We start from the raw sequence: 18,290 nt of genomic DNA, 5'->3' as shown, positions 1-18,290 counted from the left end.
GATAAATTCAAAGCATTAGTTCACCGCGCCGGCCACGCCGTGGTGTCTCCTTAGAACTGTTGTTTATCCCAATTTAGGTTATGTCGTTGGCCAGAGGCTTACAAAATAGCAGTAGATGCTGCAGTTTCCTACTTCTTATAACCTGCTTGCTGAAGATATTCTATCACTCCTGGTAGCTGGTTATTCTCTTGTTACTCTCCTTCTGGAAAAAATACTATTGTACTCCATTCTCATACGCGGAAACAACTCCTCAAATTCAGGCCAACTCAATGCATGAAAAACACAGTTTTTCAAATGAAGCACAACAACACTCCGGATGGTTTCTCAGCAGAGTTCTATAAGAACTTCTGGAAGTTAATCAAAGTGGAGCTGCTAGATTTGTTCAGTGCTTTACATGCTGGAAAAGTAAACTTATTTCGCTTAAATTTTGGTGAGATTATTTTGTTACCAAAGGTTAATCAAGTAGAAATGATCCGACAATATAGACACATCTGTCTTATTAATATTAGCTTCAAAATATTCACAAAAATCTCAACTATAAGGCTAAATTTGGTGGTTGATCATGTGGTTCGACCATTCTTGAGGGAGTGGTATTCTTGCATGAGGCAATTAACGAGTTGCATCGGAAAAAGTTCAATGAAATAATTCCAAAGATTGATTTTTTAAAAAGGCTAATGATAAAGTTAAGTGGTCTTTCCTTCAACAAACATTCAGAATGAAATATTTTTCTTCTGAGTGGGGCATTCTAATCCATAATTTTTGAAATACTTCCAACAAAGAAAGATTAAGATAAGGCGGTGCATCTTCACCATGATTTTCTATATAGTAGCTCATATGTTAGCTATAATTATTGAGCCTGCAAATGTTTTTTTTGAAGGTGAAACAACTGCAATTTTTTATATTATTGTAAAGCAAAGTATTTACAGCGTGCAAAAGTTGATGCTCAGATTGAAGGGTTAGTACCACATCTCACGGATGGTAGACAATCTGTCCTTCCATACGCCGATGATGCAATTCTTATCGTGGACCATGATCTTGAAAAGGGAAAAAAATCTGAAATTAATATTATTATTTTTTGAGTATCTTTTAGGACTGAATAAACTTCCATCAAAGTGTATTGTTTTGTTTCGGCATGGCGCGGGCGCAAGACGAGGCCACCCTATACATTGAAATTTTTAGTAATGGGCAAGGTCATTTTCCTATCAGTTACTTGGGAATCCTGAATCATTATTGGACAATTACAAATGCCGAATAGAAACACGTTGAGGAAGGACTACAAAAATTATTGAGTAGCTAGAAAAGAAAGTTACTATCTTTAGGTGGAAGATTATTCCTCATAAATTCAGTACTAATTGTCAACACCCGGATTTTTTAAGTCCAGATGCCTATTATGCCATTCATCGCAATCCCAGGAATATTGTTTTTGCGAGACATAATAGTTAAGTAGCCTAGAGTCATCATTCATTACAATACCAACATAGTCATTACACAAATAGGATCATATGATCTAGTCTCATTACAACACTTGATCTATTGATCATTACACGAATAAGTAGCGGAAGCGAAGTAGTAGTGGACTATCTATTCCACAGGCAACGCTTGACGTTAGAAGCTCCTAGTTGTTGTAGACGTCCTGCTGGTCGTCATCCTCGTACTGCTGTTCGGCTTCATAGTCTGGCCATTTGAATAGCCAGGGACAAAGCCGTGAGTACTTTCAAGTACTCGCAAACTAATACTAATGTAAGTACTAACATTGCTATTGAGAGTGTTCTAAGCTCTAAGGTTATTTGCATAAAACCAATTTTAGTTTAGAAACATTTTAGTAAACAACTCCTCATGTGCTAACTAACTCAAGTGGGAATATTAGTGTCATTCCCACAACTCTGTTGTGATTCAAATTCAAAGTCACCGTTCAAGGTCAAATTCACAAGTCACAAATATATAAATTCTGATGACGGAAACAGTATGGCCTTTCCAACTGTCCATGACCGCGGACACGGCTATTCGAATAGGTTTACACTCTGCAGAGGTTGCACACTTGTGCCAAAACATTTGATTACATCCATCAGGGATAAACCCCGAATAATCGTAACTCAGTACGCGGATCATCAACCGTTAACCTTTCACTTACACATCCTAGTATAGGCACCTCTCCCCATGAGCTTGGCCTCCCGGTGATAACTAACTGTTATCCCGGGAACTGCACAGGGCTTGGCCGTACAATTCACCTCAATTCACGTCATTTCACTTTCAACGGAGGCAGCCTTGGCATAACCTCTATGACGCTTGTTTAGAGGGAACCCATACTAAGACACATAAATTTTCAGCTAAGCCTTACCCATAATCAGGTATTGTGGGGGTACTCAAAAATTGGAATGGTATCGCATCCAACTCAATCATCAGTTTTTAGCCATTTCACCAAGTCAAATTCATGTCATATTCACCTTCAAAATCTTTCAATGGAAATGACTCATCATTCCAAGGTTTTCACCATCATCATTTCACAAACACATGTTCCCATCTAGAGTAGTCAATTTTAGTTTAGCACTAGCATCTAAGTATGAAAGGTGCTAAGTAATTTGCTTTGCTTCTAGGCTAACTTTGATACTCTTGTACTAATCCAATACTAACCAAGTGAATCATGAATCAAAAAGTACTTTGATAAAACAAGAGTAAGTAAAGCTTGTAAAGTAAAACTGGAAAATAGGATCATAAACATAAAGTAAATGGGGTAATGCCTTGCTCATGGTGAGCTTTGCACTTTGCAAGAGTATTATCTTGCCTTGGTTGGGGAATTGGTCAAAGTGGTCTTCTTCTCCTTGGAAGTAGACCTCCTCCTCCTCTTGATACTCCTCGGTACTAGCGTCTAAAATACGAATACGGGGTATACAATCATCATACCAAACTTATGTACTAAACTAAGCACACACATGATTCACACAACTTAAGCTAGCATCACACATTACTATTAAGTTGGTGGATGTGTTTTCTTATTTAAGAAAAATAATTTCCTCTCATACTAACTTAGGTGTTACTTTTAATTACTTAGAGAAATAATTTCCTCTCATTATCTTATTAAGATTTAATTTCTCTCATGAATAATATATGACCTAGGTTGACCCAAGTCAACCTCTTCATACTTATCATTTAAGAAAATGAGTTAAATGAGGTGGGGCACCTCATAAATTTTAATCCTAACATGGTAAAGATTTAATATCATCAAACAAATCATATGAGACCTAAATGACCAGAGTCTCTACCTCATTTTGAAATGTTTGTGACAAGATTTAAATGAGAGAAAAACTCCCATATGATTTATTAATAGTTTTGGACCAATATCTTTGACTAGAAATAGCCATATAGTCCTTTAATTAAACTAGGCCATGATCATTCAAAGTAAGCATGGCATATTTTTGCAGAAACAATTAGAGCAAGTGAAATGTGATTTATAGGAGTTAGAATCAACTCAAAAGCATTTTTGGTTGATTTTTAATAATTATTCTAAGCCAGAAAAGTCCCTGTCTTGTTTATTTTACTACTTTAATTCTATAATAGATCTAGGGTTCAAACCAGTGGCATTGTGTAGATAAAACTCTAATCTTTCCAAATATATAAAATTCGTAAAATTTGGCCAAGTAGATTTGTTCCTATTAAATTTTAAATTTGACATCAGATTGCACAAATTATCTATTCTGGAATTTCGAATTTGAATTAGTTGGGCTGGCGAGAACTAAATGGGCTGTGCAGAGAGAGAGAAATGGGCCAGCCCAGTATTGCTACGGGCCAGCTGACAGCGTGGGGGCCACCTGTCAGTGGGGCTTAGCAAGCGAAACGGTACGCGAAAGGAGGGCCGTGCGATTAGAAGCCAGATCAACGGCCGAGGGAGGTCTTCTTCTCCGGCGAGAGGGGAACTTACTGGCGGCGGAGGTAGGGGGTCGGTGAGCTTGTCGGAGCTCCGGCGGTCATCAGAGGTGTGCGCAGGGACGTTGTCGTCGATGAGGAAGCCGATGGTAGCAGTGGCGTCGTCTGGGACTGCCTCCTTCTCCGGCGAGCTTCGGCGACGGTGCGCGGAAACGATCTTGCAATTGGAGCTATCTGGTGGCTAATAGAGCAAGTGCGGTGGTCGAGGCGAGTCAGTGTGAGGAGGGGAGGTGAGTGGAGTGCTCAATTTGAGAAGAGGAAGGCTCCTTTTATAGCAGCTTCGAGCAGCGGCGGAGGGTCACGGTGACGATGGCGTCTGCTCTCTCCCGTCGATCAACGGCGTGGGCGAGTGTACGACATCGCTCAGAAGGACTCAGGGAACATCACGGTGAGCTCGGAATAGTTTTCGGTGGTCAAGAACAGTGGCGAGCGTCACGCGTCGAAGGGGTACTGTGGCGGTCGTCGTCGTCCTCCTCGACGGCGACAGGGCACGGGGAGGCTCGTGGCAGTGTCTGGCGGTGTCCTGGTGCTAAGGCGAGTCGACGCGCAGGCGCTGATGGCGAGGGACAGGCTGAGGCGACGAGGCGCAGCGCGCTCTGGCGCGTTCTGGCGTCGCGACCATGCGCAGCATGGCGTCGCTGGAGCTTGCTGGGCGTGGCTGTGCTGGCGCGTGCAGGCTCGGTCTCGGTCAAGAAAGGGCACGAGCGTGTTCAGGGAGGTGATAGGGAGCTGCTAGACATGGCAGGGCTTTGCTGAGGTGAGTGGTGAGGGAGATGGCAAGGGGTGGCCATGCCATGCCACGGCATGGTCATGCCCTTGTCACTCTGGCCAAGTGGAGGCGATGGCAAGTGGTGGCATGGATGCAAAGAGGTGGAGAGGGTTGCCAGAGCATCAGAGGAGGGCCAGAGTGGACTTGGTCTCCTCCAAAATCCAGCATGGGCACAATATTACACCCTGCCTGTAAGGTGTTTGATTAAATGCCCGCAAGAAAATTATTTTCGAATTTTGCAAAGATTTATGGTGGATTGTAATCATATATTATTAGAAGTAGATTGGTGGTGGTGGTGGTCAAAATGGTGTTGATTTGCAAAATCACATATTGCATATGATCTTACATATGTTTCAAAGTCTCCACTTTGGTTGCTTCCCATTTAAAATTGAGAAGGAATTTGGGGTGGTGGTTTTGGGCAAGGTTGTTCTCCTTGATGTTGTCTTGGATGAGGAGTAAAGAGTTGGCAAAGTGAAGAAAGGAAATCTCTAAATATCAGGGCTCAAAGTGGGCATCAGGCTAAAAATGGCACAAGTGACCATAATTGCATGTGAGCTCAATTTTGATTCAAATTTGATTTGAATTGAGTTTCTTTGATTCCAAGAGTGTTAATAAGTGTTTAGTATCCATTTACAACTAATGGTGCAAACCAAAAAGGTCTAGGTTAAGAATTTGCAAAAATGGCATAGGCCATATGTGTGTGTTGGGTTGATTTTTATATTTTCTTTTCTCCTTTCTTTTTCTTTGTATTTGGATGATCAAGAGATCATGGTTAGGGTTTTAGAGTAAGTGTAATCACACAAGCAAGCATCATGGCAAAAAGCACACTCAAATAATTAATAAGGTGATCTATATGCATAGTCCTATATGATGAGAAAAAGTTTTTGTTGGTTCTAATTTTTGGATTTTTGGAACTCTCTCTTGCTTTGTTTATTGAAAACTTGGGATGTTACAAACCCTTCCCCCTTACAAAAGATCTCATCCCGAGATCTAAAGAAAACTAGGTACTAAAGAGATCTGGGTATTCCTTCTTCATATCTTCTTCGATTTCCCAAGTGGCTTCTTCTTCGGTGTGATTGCTCCATTGAATTTTCAGGAACTTGATACTCCTGGTGCGGGTGGTCCTGAAAGCTTCTTCAAGTATGCGGATAGGCACTTCACGGTAGGTTAGATCCTTGTTGATATCAATGGCTCTGTGGTCGATGTTCTTGAACACTTCGGTCTTTTCTGGCACTTCTAGGCACTTCCGAAGTAGTGAGATGTGAAACACGTTGTGCACAACGTACATTTCTTCCGGTAGTTCAAGCTGAGATGAAACTTCTCCTCGGCGACTCAGAACTTTGAAGGGTCTGGCATATCTGGGGGCGAGCTTTCCTCTGAGTTGAAACCTCTGCATTCCTTTGAGGGGTGAGACTTTGAGATACACAAAATCTCCGATCTCGAATGTCATCTCTCGGCGTCTCTTGTCGGTGTAGCTCTTCTGTCTTGACTGGGCGGTCTTGAGGTATTCACGGATCTTGTGCACCTTCTCTTCGGCTTCTCGGAGAATATCGGGGCCGAAGACTTGACTATCTCCGACTTCCGACCAGTTCAGAGGGGTACGGCACTTTCTTCCGTACAGGGCTTCAAAGGGGGCCATCTGTAAGCTGGCTTGATAACTGTTGTTGTAGGAGAATTCTGCATAAGGTAGGCAGTCTTCCCATTTGGATCCATACTCTAGCACACATGCTCTCAACATATCTTCAAGTATCTGGTTGACTCTCTCGGTCTGTCCGTCAGTCTGCGGGTGATAAGCTGTGCTGAAATTCAGACGGGTTCCTAGTCCTTCATGCACTTTCTGCCAGAAAATTGCGATCCTCTATCTGACACAATTGACTTCGGGGTTCCGTGCAGGCTGACTATTCTAGAGATGTATAACTCAGCTAGCTTTGGGCCTTGGTAGGTGGTCTTTACGGGGATGAAATGTGCAACCTTGGTTAACCTATCGATGACTACCCAAATGGAGTCATTTCCTCTGCTAGATTTGGGCAATCCTGTGATAAAGTCCATACCGACAGAATCCCATTTCCATTCAGGAATCTGTAATGGCTGCAACAGTCCTGCGGGTCGTTGATGTTCTGCTTTGACTCGTTGACAGATATCACACTTGGCGATGTAGCTTCCTATCTCTCGCTTCATTCCGTGCCACCAGAATTGTTCCTTCAGGTCTTGGTACATCTTGGTTCCTCCGGGGTGAATGGAATATAGTGTATCGTGAGCTTCCTTCAGAATGACTTGCTTCAACTCTGAATCTGACGGTACACACAGGCGTCCGTTGTACCAAAGAACTCCTTCTTCATCTACGGTGAATCCTGGTGCTTTTCCTGCAGCTATCTGACTCTTGATTCCGTCAATGCTGGCATTTCCCTTCTGGGCTTCCTTTATCTGACTCCTCAAGGTGGGTTGGAGCTCAATGCTGGCTAAGAATCCTTCGCTCACTAGCTCTAGTCTAAACTGTTCAAACTCTTGATACAGGCTGGGTTGCTCTATTGCGATCATGGAGTTCAACTGACACAGCAGTCTGCTCAAAGCATCCGCTACCACATTGGCCTTGCCGGGGTGGTAGTGAATTTCCATGTCGTAATCCTTGATTAATTCTATCCATCTGCGCTGTCTCATATTCAGCTCCTTCTGGGTGAAAATGTACTTCAAGCTCTTGTGATCTGAATATATCTCGCATCGATTACCCATGAGGTAATGACGCCAAACCTTCAGGGCTAAAACTACGGCTGCTAATTCCAAGTCATGAGTGGGATAGTTCTGTTCATGTTGCTTCAGTTGCCTTGATAGGTATGATATCACCTTGCCTCCTTGCATCAATACACATCCAAGACCAATCTTGGATGCATCACAATAGACGTCGAATGGCTTGGTGACATCAAGCATGATCAGAATTGGGGCTGTGGTTAATCTGAGCTTGAGTTGCTGAAAGCTTTCTTCACATTTGTCATTGCAGTCAAACTTCTTGTCCTTCTTCAGCAGTTGTGTCATTGGTCTTGCGATGCTGGAAAATCCTTCCACGAATCTGCGGTAATATCCCGCTAATCCCAGAAATGCCCGGACTTCAGTCTGGGTAGTTGGGGCTTTCCATTCCTCAACGGTTTTGCTCTTAGCGGGATCTACGGCAATTCCTCCTGCAGACAAGATGTGTCCCAGGAATCCTACTTCCTTCAACCAAAAATCGCATTTGCTAAACTTGGCATACAACTGGTGCTGCCTAAGGGTTTCTAGGACCACTTCCAAATGTTGCTCATGTTCTTCTTCTGATTTGGAGTAGATAAGAATGTCGTCGATGAAGACAACGACAAACTTATCCAGAAATTCCATAAAGATCTTATTAATGAGATTCATGAAATAAGCGGGGGCATTGGTCAATCCAAAAGACATGACATTGTATTCATACAATCCATATCGGGTGGTAAAGGCAGTCTTAGGAATATCTGTTGCACGGATCTTCAGTTGATGGTAACCTATCCTAAGATCAATCTTAGAGAACACTTGGGCACCGGTCAGCTGGTCAAACAGGTCTTCTATCTTTGGCAAGGGGTATTTGTTTTTGATGGTGACATCGTTAAGCTTACGATAATCCGTAACCAAACGAGTGGCACCGTCTTTCTTATCCACAAACAAAACTGGTGATCTCCAAGGCGACGCACTTGGTCGGATCAGACCTTTGTACAACATATCATCCAGTTGCTTCTTGAGTTCCACTAGCTCTGTGGGGTTCATGCTATAGGCTCTCTGGGCTATAGGTCCTGTTCCAGGGATTAACTCGATGATGAACTCGATATCCCGATCTGGGGGCATACCGGGTAGATCATCTGGAAACACATCGGGGTATCGACAAACGACCCTGATCTGATCCAAGGTTGGCTTGGCTAAACTCTGGTTGCAGGTGAACTTTCTGGGTAGTCTCTCAGACACATGTTCTATTATTATTCCGGTGCTACTAGTCATGGTGATGGCCTTCTTGGCGCAGTCTATCAATCCATGATGTTTTGACATCCAATCCATACCCAGTACTACTTCCAATCCTTTTGTTCCCAGAACAATCAAGTTGGCATAAAAAACTATTTCATGAATTCTGATGGGTACATCTTTGCAAAATTTTCTAGCCTTAGTGGTTGACCTAGGTATTTGAACTATCATGACATGTTTCAAGCTGCTTGGTTGAATCTTACTAGTGCAAACAAAATCTTCTGTAACAAATGAATGCGATGCTCCTGAATCAAACAACACTCTTGCTGATATTGAGTTAACAGAGAACATACCCAGCACCACGTCTGGTGCTTCCTGGGCTTCCTCGGCGTTCATGTGGAAGAGGCGACCTCCACGGTTGTTCGGGTTGTTGGGGCCGAACTTCTTGCCGGTGGAGACACGGCATTGCTGCTGAGCAGGTGCAGCAGTGTTGCCGGCGATCTTGGCTAGCCTTTTGGGGCACTCATTGAAGTAGTGTCCCACAACTCCACATTCATAGCAGGTGATTGTGGCCTTGTCCTTGGTTGCAACGGGAATGGCGTTGCTCCCAGTCCTTGGAGCGGTGTTGGTGTTGTTGTTGTTGTTGTTGTTGTTGTTGTTGTTGTTGTTGTTGTTGTTGTTGGGTCTCTCGGCGGAGCGCGGTTAAAGTTGTTGTTGTTGTTGTAGTTGCTGTTGTTGTTGTGGTGGCCTCCTGGCCTGGGGTTTCCTCCACTCCGGTTCTGATAACCCGGACGTGACATCTGTGCATTGGGCTTGCTGTTCCTGGAGGCGAAGCCTCCGCTTGAGTTGGGGCGATACCTTGGGGCGTTGTTGGGCCCACTCTGATTCATCATGCGGTGCTTGCGGTTCTCGTTGGCTTGATGCAGTTTGCCCTCCATTTGGATGGCGGAGTCAACAAGGGCTTCGAGGTCGGCGAAGGGGATATTCACCAACACAGTCTGCATCTCATCATGCAGTCCGTTCAGAAACCTTTCCTTCCTTTTCTCAGTAGTTTCAGTCTCATCCGGGGCATACCTTGACAGAGTCAGGAATCTGTCGCGGTATTCCACCACGGACATCCGGCCTTGCTTCAGTTCACGGAATTCATCCCTCATCTTCTTTATCAGACCCGGGGGCACACGGTACTTGCTGAACTTGAGCTTGAAATCTGCCCAAGTCATGAATTGTCCCGCGTTCATGGCACGGGTGCTTGTCCAACAAGCTCTTGCTGGTCCCGCTAAGTAGTGCGTGGCAAACAACACTTTCTCATTGTCCTCAACTCCAGCCACTTCTAGATTGTTCTCCATAGTTTGGAGCCAATCATCTGCATCCAGGGGTTCTTCAGTCTTGCTGAAAACTGGCAGGTTTGTGTTCTGGAAGTTTTTGAGCTTAGATCCTGGGTGATCATGATGGCCTTGATTGTTGTTGGCAAGCTGTTGAAGTGCTGCAATGTTGGCTTGTCTTTCAGCTCTTTCTGCTTCTCTATCTTCCAGCATAACTTGCAACATTTGCATCATAGCATCTTGATTCGCGTTGCGAGTTGGAGGGGCCATCTGAGCATTGAGATAGATCATGAGATAAGAGGGAAATTCTCTATGGCTTGTTTGGTGTGTAAGTTAAAAAGTTTAAAAATTTGAAGTCTTTTCATGATGACACAAACATACATTCATTCATAACAAACAACACACATTACAAGATAACACACTAAGGGTTTTAAGAACCCTTCTTCTCCAAGCTACGATACATGGGGCGGGATACAACTCACACATACGGTAGTGCACAAGTGAAACTACTCCTCATCTACATCTATGGAAATGTAGTCATCCTCTCCGGCGTCCAGGAACTCGTAGTCTTCCTCCTCGGTGTTCTCATCCTCCTCGAAGTCGTCGTCGTCACTCAGGAAGGCTCCTCCTCCCTGAATGTCTTCTCCATCTTCCTCCATCTGCTCCTCCTGGGCCTTGACAGTGGCCTCTAGTGCTGCTATCTTCTCGCAGAGGCGAGTGATGGTGGCATCCTTCTTGGTACGCTGCTGGCGGAGAGTCCTGCGGTCCTTGGCGAGCATCTTGATGGCTTCGCCTTGCTGGATGATGTGGGCGTGAGTCTGGTTGGCGTACTCACGGGCGTGGTCGAGATCCTGCTGAGTGTGGTACAGGATGAAGTCGAGATGCTCCACATGGTGCTTCAGCTCCGGGTGGGGCTGCATGTCCATGGGCTCTCCAGCAGAGTTACGCCTCGCGAGGTGAGAAAAGTGAGGGTCCTTGAGTGCCTCCCCGCTCATCCCGCTCAAGCGTGCGAGTCCCTCCTGAAGGGCGCGGGCAAGTCCGTCCAGCCAGTTGCTCTCCCTGAAGGAGAAGAGGATCCTCTCAGAAGTGGGAGGCTCCATCTTGCCCCTCAAGTCAGCGGTGATGATCCACTGCAGCTCTCCTCCTGGCTGGTCCGTGACCCGAACTCCGTGGAACTCCGGGTGCGGGCGATCAAGGTGATCGGACAGGGCCTTGAGGTCGTGCTCGAAGATCAAGCTTCCCCCATTCCCAAGCTGGTAAAACTTCGTGTTCACGGGCTCCATCTGAAAGTGAAGTGAAGGATTAAGTTAGAGAAGTGAACAAGTGTGGCAAAATTTTAGGTACATTTCTAAGGAAGAGCATGACTTCTTATTTTCCCAAAGAACTCAAAGAGAAGACAAAGACTTAGTTTTTCAGAAATACTTCATTCGTTTTTGAAACTAAATTTTTAGAACGTCCATTTCTAACTAGGGTCTCCTAAGGTCAAACAATGGCTCTGATACCAACTTGTCAACACCCGGATTTTTTAAGTCCAGATGCCTATTATGCCATTCATCGCAATCCCAGGAATATTGTTTTTGCGAGACATAATAGTTAAGTAGCCTAGAGTCATCATTCATTACAATACCAACATAGTCATTACACAAATAGGATCACATGATCCAGTCTCATTACAACACTTGATCTATTGATCATTACACGAATAAGTAGCGGAAGCGAAGTAGTAGTGGACTATCTATTCCACAGGCAACGCTTGACGTTAGAAGCTCCTAGTTGTTGTAGATGTCCTGCTGGTCGTCATCCTCGTACTGCTGTTCGGCTTCATAGTCTGGCCATTTGAATAGCCAGGGACAAAGCCGTGTGTACTTTCAAGTACTCGCAAACTAATACTAATGTAAGTACTAACATTGCTATTGAGAGTGTTCTAAGCTCTAAGGTTATTTGCATAAAGCCAATTTTAGTTTAGAAACATTTTAGTAAACAACTCCTCATGTGCTAACTAACTCAAGTGGGAACATTAGTGTCATTCCCACAACTCTGTTGTGATTCAAATTCAAATTCACCGTTCAAGTTCAAATTCACAAGTCACAAAGATATAAATTCTGATGACGGAAACAGTATGGCCTTTCCAACTGTCCATGACCGCGGACACGGCTATTCGAATAGGTTTACACTCTGCAGAGGTTGCACACTTGTGCCACAACATTTGATTACATCCGTCAGGGATAAACCCCGAATAATCGTAACTCAGTACGCGGATTATCAACCGTTAACCTTTCACTTACACATCCTAGTATAGGCACCTCTCCCCATGAGCTTGGCCTCCCGGTGATAACCAACTGTTATCCCGGGAACTGCACAGGGCTTGGCCGTACAATTCACCTCAATTCACGTCATTTCACTTTCAACGGAGGCAGCCTCGGCATAACCTCTATGACGCTTGTTTAGAGGGAACCCATACTAAGACACATAAATTTCCAGCTAAGCCTTACCCATAATCAGGTATTGTGGGGGTACTCAAAAATTGGAATGGTATCGCATCCAACTCAATCATCAGTTTTTAGCCATTTCACCAAGTCAAATTCATGTCATATTCACCTTCAAAATCTTTCAATGGAAATGACTCATCATTCCAAGGTTTTCACCATCATCATTTCACAAACACATGTTCCCATCTAGAGTAGTCAATTTTAGTTTAGCACTAGCATCTAAGTATGAGGGGTGCTAAGTAATTTGCTTTGCTTCTAGGCTAACTTTTATACTCTTGTACTAATACAATACTAACCAAGTGAATCATTAATCAAAAAGTACTTTGATAAAACAAGAGTAAGTAAAGCATGTAAATTAAAACTGGGAAATAGGATCATAAACATAAAGTAAATGGGGTAATGCCTTGCTCATGGTGAGCTTTGCACTTTGAAAGAGTATTATCTTGCCTCTTGGTTGGGGAATTGGTCAAAGTGGTCTTCTTCTCCTTGGAAGTAGACCTCATCCTCCTCTTGATACTCCTCGGTACTAGCGTCTAAAATATGAATACGGGGTATACAATCATCATACCAAACTTATGTACTAAACTAAGCACACACATGATTCACACAACTTAAGCTAGCATCACACATTACTATTAAGTTGGTGGATGTGTTTTCTTATTTAAGAAAAATAATTTCCTCTCATACTAACTTAGGTGTTACTTTTAATTACTTAGAGAAATAATTTACTCTCATTATCTTATTAAGATTTAATTTCTCTCATGAATAATATATGACCTAGGTTGACCCAAGTCAACCTCTTCATACTTATCATTTAAGAAAATGAGTTAAATGAGGTGGAGCACCTCATACAATTTAATCCTAACATGGTAAAGATTTAATATCATCAAACAAATCATATGAGACCTAAATGACCAGAGTCTCTACCTCATTTTGAAATGTTTGTGACAAGATTTAAATGAGAGAAATGTAGGGATTGGTTGCATAGAAAACAAAAATTTTCCTACCGCGAACACGCAATCCAAGCCAAGATGCAAACTAGAAGACGGTAGCAATGAGGGGATTATCGAGTCTCACCCTTGAAGAGATTCCAAAGCCTACAAGATGAGGCTCTTGTTGCTGCGGTAGACGTTCACTTGCCGCTTGCAAAAGCGCGTAGAAGATCTTGATCACAGCGCCACGAACGGGCAGCACCTCCGTACTCGGTCGCACGTTCGGTTGTTGATGAAGACGACGTCCACCTCCCCGTTCCAGCGGGCAGCAGAAGTAGTAGCTCCTCTTGAATCCGACAGCACGACAGCGTGGTGTCGGTGGTGGTGGAGAAACCCGGCGGAGCTTCGCTAAGCGTGCGGGAAGTGGAGGAGTGGGGCGGCTAGGGTTTGGGGAGAGGGGGGCGCCGACCACTTGAGGTGGTGCGGCCACCTTGTGCTTGTTGGGGTGGCCGGCCCCCTCCCCTTGGCCCTCATTATATAGGTGGAACACCCAAGAGTTGGTCTACAAGTCTTCGAATAAGACCCCAAACCAAAACCTTCCATATCTCATGAAACCTACCCACTAGAGGTGGGATTCCCACCCTTCCTTGGGAGGGGGTGGCCGGCCCCCTTAGGGGAGTCCACTTGGGACTCCTCCCCCTTAGGGTTGGCCGGCCATGGTGGTGGAGTCCCTTTGGGACTCCGCCTTCCAAAGTGGTTTCTTCCGGACTTTTCTAGAACCTTCTAGAACCTTCCATAGAACCTTTCGAATCATTTTAAATCTTATAAAATGACTTCCTATATATGAATCTTATTCTCCGGACCATTCCGGAACTCCTCGTGATGTCCGGGATCTCATCCGGGACTCCGAACAAATATTCGAACTCCATTCCATATTCAAGTTCTACCATTTCAACATCAAACCTTAAGTGTGTCACCCTACGGTTCGCGAACTATGCGGACATGGTTGAGTACTCTCTCCGACCAATAACCAATAGCGGGATCTGGAGATCCATAATGGCTCCCACATATTCAACGATGACTTCAGTGATCGAATGAACCATTCACATACGATACCAATTCCCTTTGTCACGCGATATTTTACTTGTCCGAGGTTTGATCATCGGTATCACTCTATACCTTGTTCAACCTCGTCTCCTGACAAGTACTCTTTACTCGTACCGTGGTATGTGGTCTCTTATGAACTTATTCATATGCTTGCAAGACGTTAGACGACATTCCACCGAGAGGGCCCAGAGTATATCTATCCGTCATCGGGATGGACAAATCCCACTGTTGATCCATATGCCTCAACTCATACTTTCCAGATACTTAATCCCACCTTTATAACCACCCATTTACGCAGTGGTGTTTGATGTAATCAAAGTACCTTTCCGGTATAAGTGATTTACATGATCTCATGGTCATAAGGACTAGGTAACTATGTATCGAAAGCTTATAGCAAATAACTTAATGACGTGATCTTATGCTACGCTTAATTGGGTGTGTCCATTACATCATTCATATAATGACATAACCTTGTTATTAATAACATCCAATGTTCATGATCACGAAACCATGATCATCTATTAATCAACAAGCTAGTTATACAAGAGGCTTACTAGGGACTCCTTGTTGTTCACATAACACACATGTATCAATGTTTCGGTTAATACAATTATAGCATGGTATGTAAACATTATCATAAACTTAAAGATATATTATAATAACCATTTTATTATTGCCTCTTGGGCATATCTCCAACAGTCTCCCACTTGCACTAGAGTCAATAATCTAGTTTACATTTGTAGAGATATAACACCTTGGCCTTCCGGTGCTTTATCATGTTTTGCTCACGGGAGAGGTTTTAGTCAACGGATCTGACACGCTCAGAAACATATGTATTTTGTAATTCATTTGCGTCTCAACGCATCACTCATTTTCAAATGAGTCGGCATTAAATATGTTTGGTCTTCTGGTGGAACCTTAATTCCGCGGTCTGAAATATGTCACTAATATTGTCACACACAATATAGCTTCAAAGTTCTGACTCTGTTGGAACTACACCAAGTTCTCAAAGAACCTCTTGACTTTAACATCCTTTGTCATTATCAAAACAATGACATAATCTGCCTTATTTTGTAGAATCCGTCACAATATTTAGAACTTTTCTAAATCTAGCATAGACAACTACTATCTCATTGTGCTACCTTTTAGACAACACTTAGCCTAATTGAGATTGAAATTTATTTTTATATGCGACCAAACTAATATCGGTGCAACACATTACATCGATTTGTTTGTCATTACACCATATAAAATTATATATATATATATCCTTGGTTCTTCTAAAGTACTCAAGGATATTCCTACTGTTTGTGCAATAATTATTCTGGTATATGCTCCTAACTCTTTAGAGCACAGGACATCTAATTTTGTACATATTCTTCGTGATCTAAAATCACTCATGTGTTTTTACTCATCGAGTGTCAAATACACTCAAGTCTTGTTAAACCTTCACATGAAAAAGAACACCTTCTTAATATTTCTATATTGAACTACTTCAATATCCATTCTATGTACTTTGACTTAAACTTATTATGTGTTTCAATCTATCTTCATAGATCTTGACACTAAATTTGTTTCAGTCCATATCTTTTCATTGAAGTTAATTTCTCAATGAAACCTTTTTAATCAAGTATATAATTACATCATTTATAACCAACTATATGTCATCTACATAAAGTATTATAAATATGTCTCAGCACTCCCACTTAATTTCTTGCAAATGCAAGCCTCTTCATCATTTCTGATGAAATCAAAAACTCTTTGACTATTTCATCTGGTGAAGATTCCAACTCCGTGATACTTACTTCATCCAATTGAAGTTTGTATACCTATCTAGTATTCTACGGACCAGCAAAACTCTTGGTTGTATCTTGTATACACCTTTAATACATACTTCTGATAAGTAATGTTATTTTGCCATCCTACTAGCATATCTCTTAATAGAAATATATAGTGATTACTAGAATAATCCACATAGACTATAAGCATTGCTATGGAAGATCTAATCTTATCGTAGTCAACTCTTTGAACTTTGTCGTAAACAACTTTTCGACAAGTCGAGCTTCTTCAAGGATATTTCATCCAAGTCCATCAATTTTATAGATCTATTTACTTTCAAAAAGTATTTATCTATCTTGGATTTCATGGCGTATAGCCATTTTAACGGAGTCAGGGCCCATCATAACTTCTTTGTTTGTAGTTGGTTTATCATTGTTCAAAATCAATCCTTTGTCCACAAATCATTTATTTGATCACAAAGTAAACCATACCTACAAGGTTCAATATGTACTTCGATCTCCATGGCTAAAACACTTTGTAGTCATGGGAGCCATGATCGTTGTGGCCGCTTCCGGAACCAATTCCGATGCTGCGCTACTCTGATCATTATGCTCTGGTTCATAAACCTTATCAAGTTCTATTGTCCTCCCACTCAAAAACTTCGCTAGAAACAATTTCTCGGAAATAAGAAACATTGACAAACACTTTTGTCTTTGTCTCGTGGGAAGGATTCCCAATCAAATTTCTGGGATAACCAACAAAGACATTTATCCGATTTTGGTTGTAAACTTATTTACTTATGCTATGCATACCAAAATTTTAAGAAAAGACTATCAGGGTTCATACCCATGCCATAACTCGTATGGTGTCATTTCAACGGATCATGATGATGCTCTATTCAGTGTAAAAGCGGTAGTCACTAAAGCATAATCCACAAAAATATAATGGCATCAATTTTTATCTCATCATTGATCCAACAAGGTTTGGATACATCTCTCGGATACTATATCATCATTATGATACTCCAAGAAATGTGAGTTGTAGAACAATTTCATGACTCTCTTAGATGTTTGCTAAAACTCGTAATTCAAATATTTTCCCAATGATCCAATCATAGATATTTGACTTTTCTATTACGATGATTTCCACTTCATGCTGAAATTTATTTGAATCCATTCAAATGTTTCAAACTTCTTCCTTATCGAATATATCCACATATATATACTCAATTCATTGTTGGAAGTTTTCATGAAGTAGAAGAATTCTCCCGCACACAACTATGCCCAGTGAGCCACATACATCAACATGTATGTTTTCACTAAGTTAGTTGCCCGTTCAACTCTTGGCCTATGAACGGTATTTTAGTCATTCTCTTTAGAAAAGATTTGCAAGCGCCAAACGATTCAAAAAATCAAATGACTCCAAAAATCCATTTGCATGGAGTTCCTTCATGCGTTCCTTTCTAACATGACCTAAATGGCGGTTACACAAATAAGTGGAATTCAATTCATTTGCCTTATGGCATTTTAGCGTCAGTATTATGTGTGTGTGTTTCACCATTAAGATTTATAATAACTTATCCATCGTACATGGAGTAATGTCATAATTTGAACAACTCATTGTTTTCATTTGACCAGAGCAAAATAACAATTATTAAGTTCTTTATTATAAATCCTAAGGGCTAGATAGAATGCCAACGACGAACATAATAACACTTTATTTTGTTCCAGACGTGTATTCCTATCATATTCCTTGTCAGTCACTTAGGCCATTGTATTCTTGTATTGCGTTGTTTTGTATGACATTTCATACCAACCAATATGGTACAAATACCCAAGAATTTCATTATGTGACCAAACGAGGAATACATCCATGACATGTATATCATTTATATACACCTGAACTAGACTTTCTAGTCTTTTCTTTCTTTCTGCCAATAAACTTTTGTAGTTTCTCTTTTAGCTTTCCTCATTATTCAGAAAAACACTTCAACATCAATAACTTCTAGGTTTGT

This window comes from Lolium perenne, chromosome 2, assembly GCF_019359855.2.
Source record: "Lolium perenne isolate Kyuss_39 chromosome 2, Kyuss_2.0, whole genome shotgun sequence".
In the NCBI taxonomy this organism is placed as follows: Eukaryota; Viridiplantae; Streptophyta; class Magnoliopsida; order Poales; family Poaceae; genus Lolium; species Lolium perenne.
The sequence above is the reverse complement of the archived record's forward strand: the minus strand, read 5'-3'. Positions refer to the sequence as shown.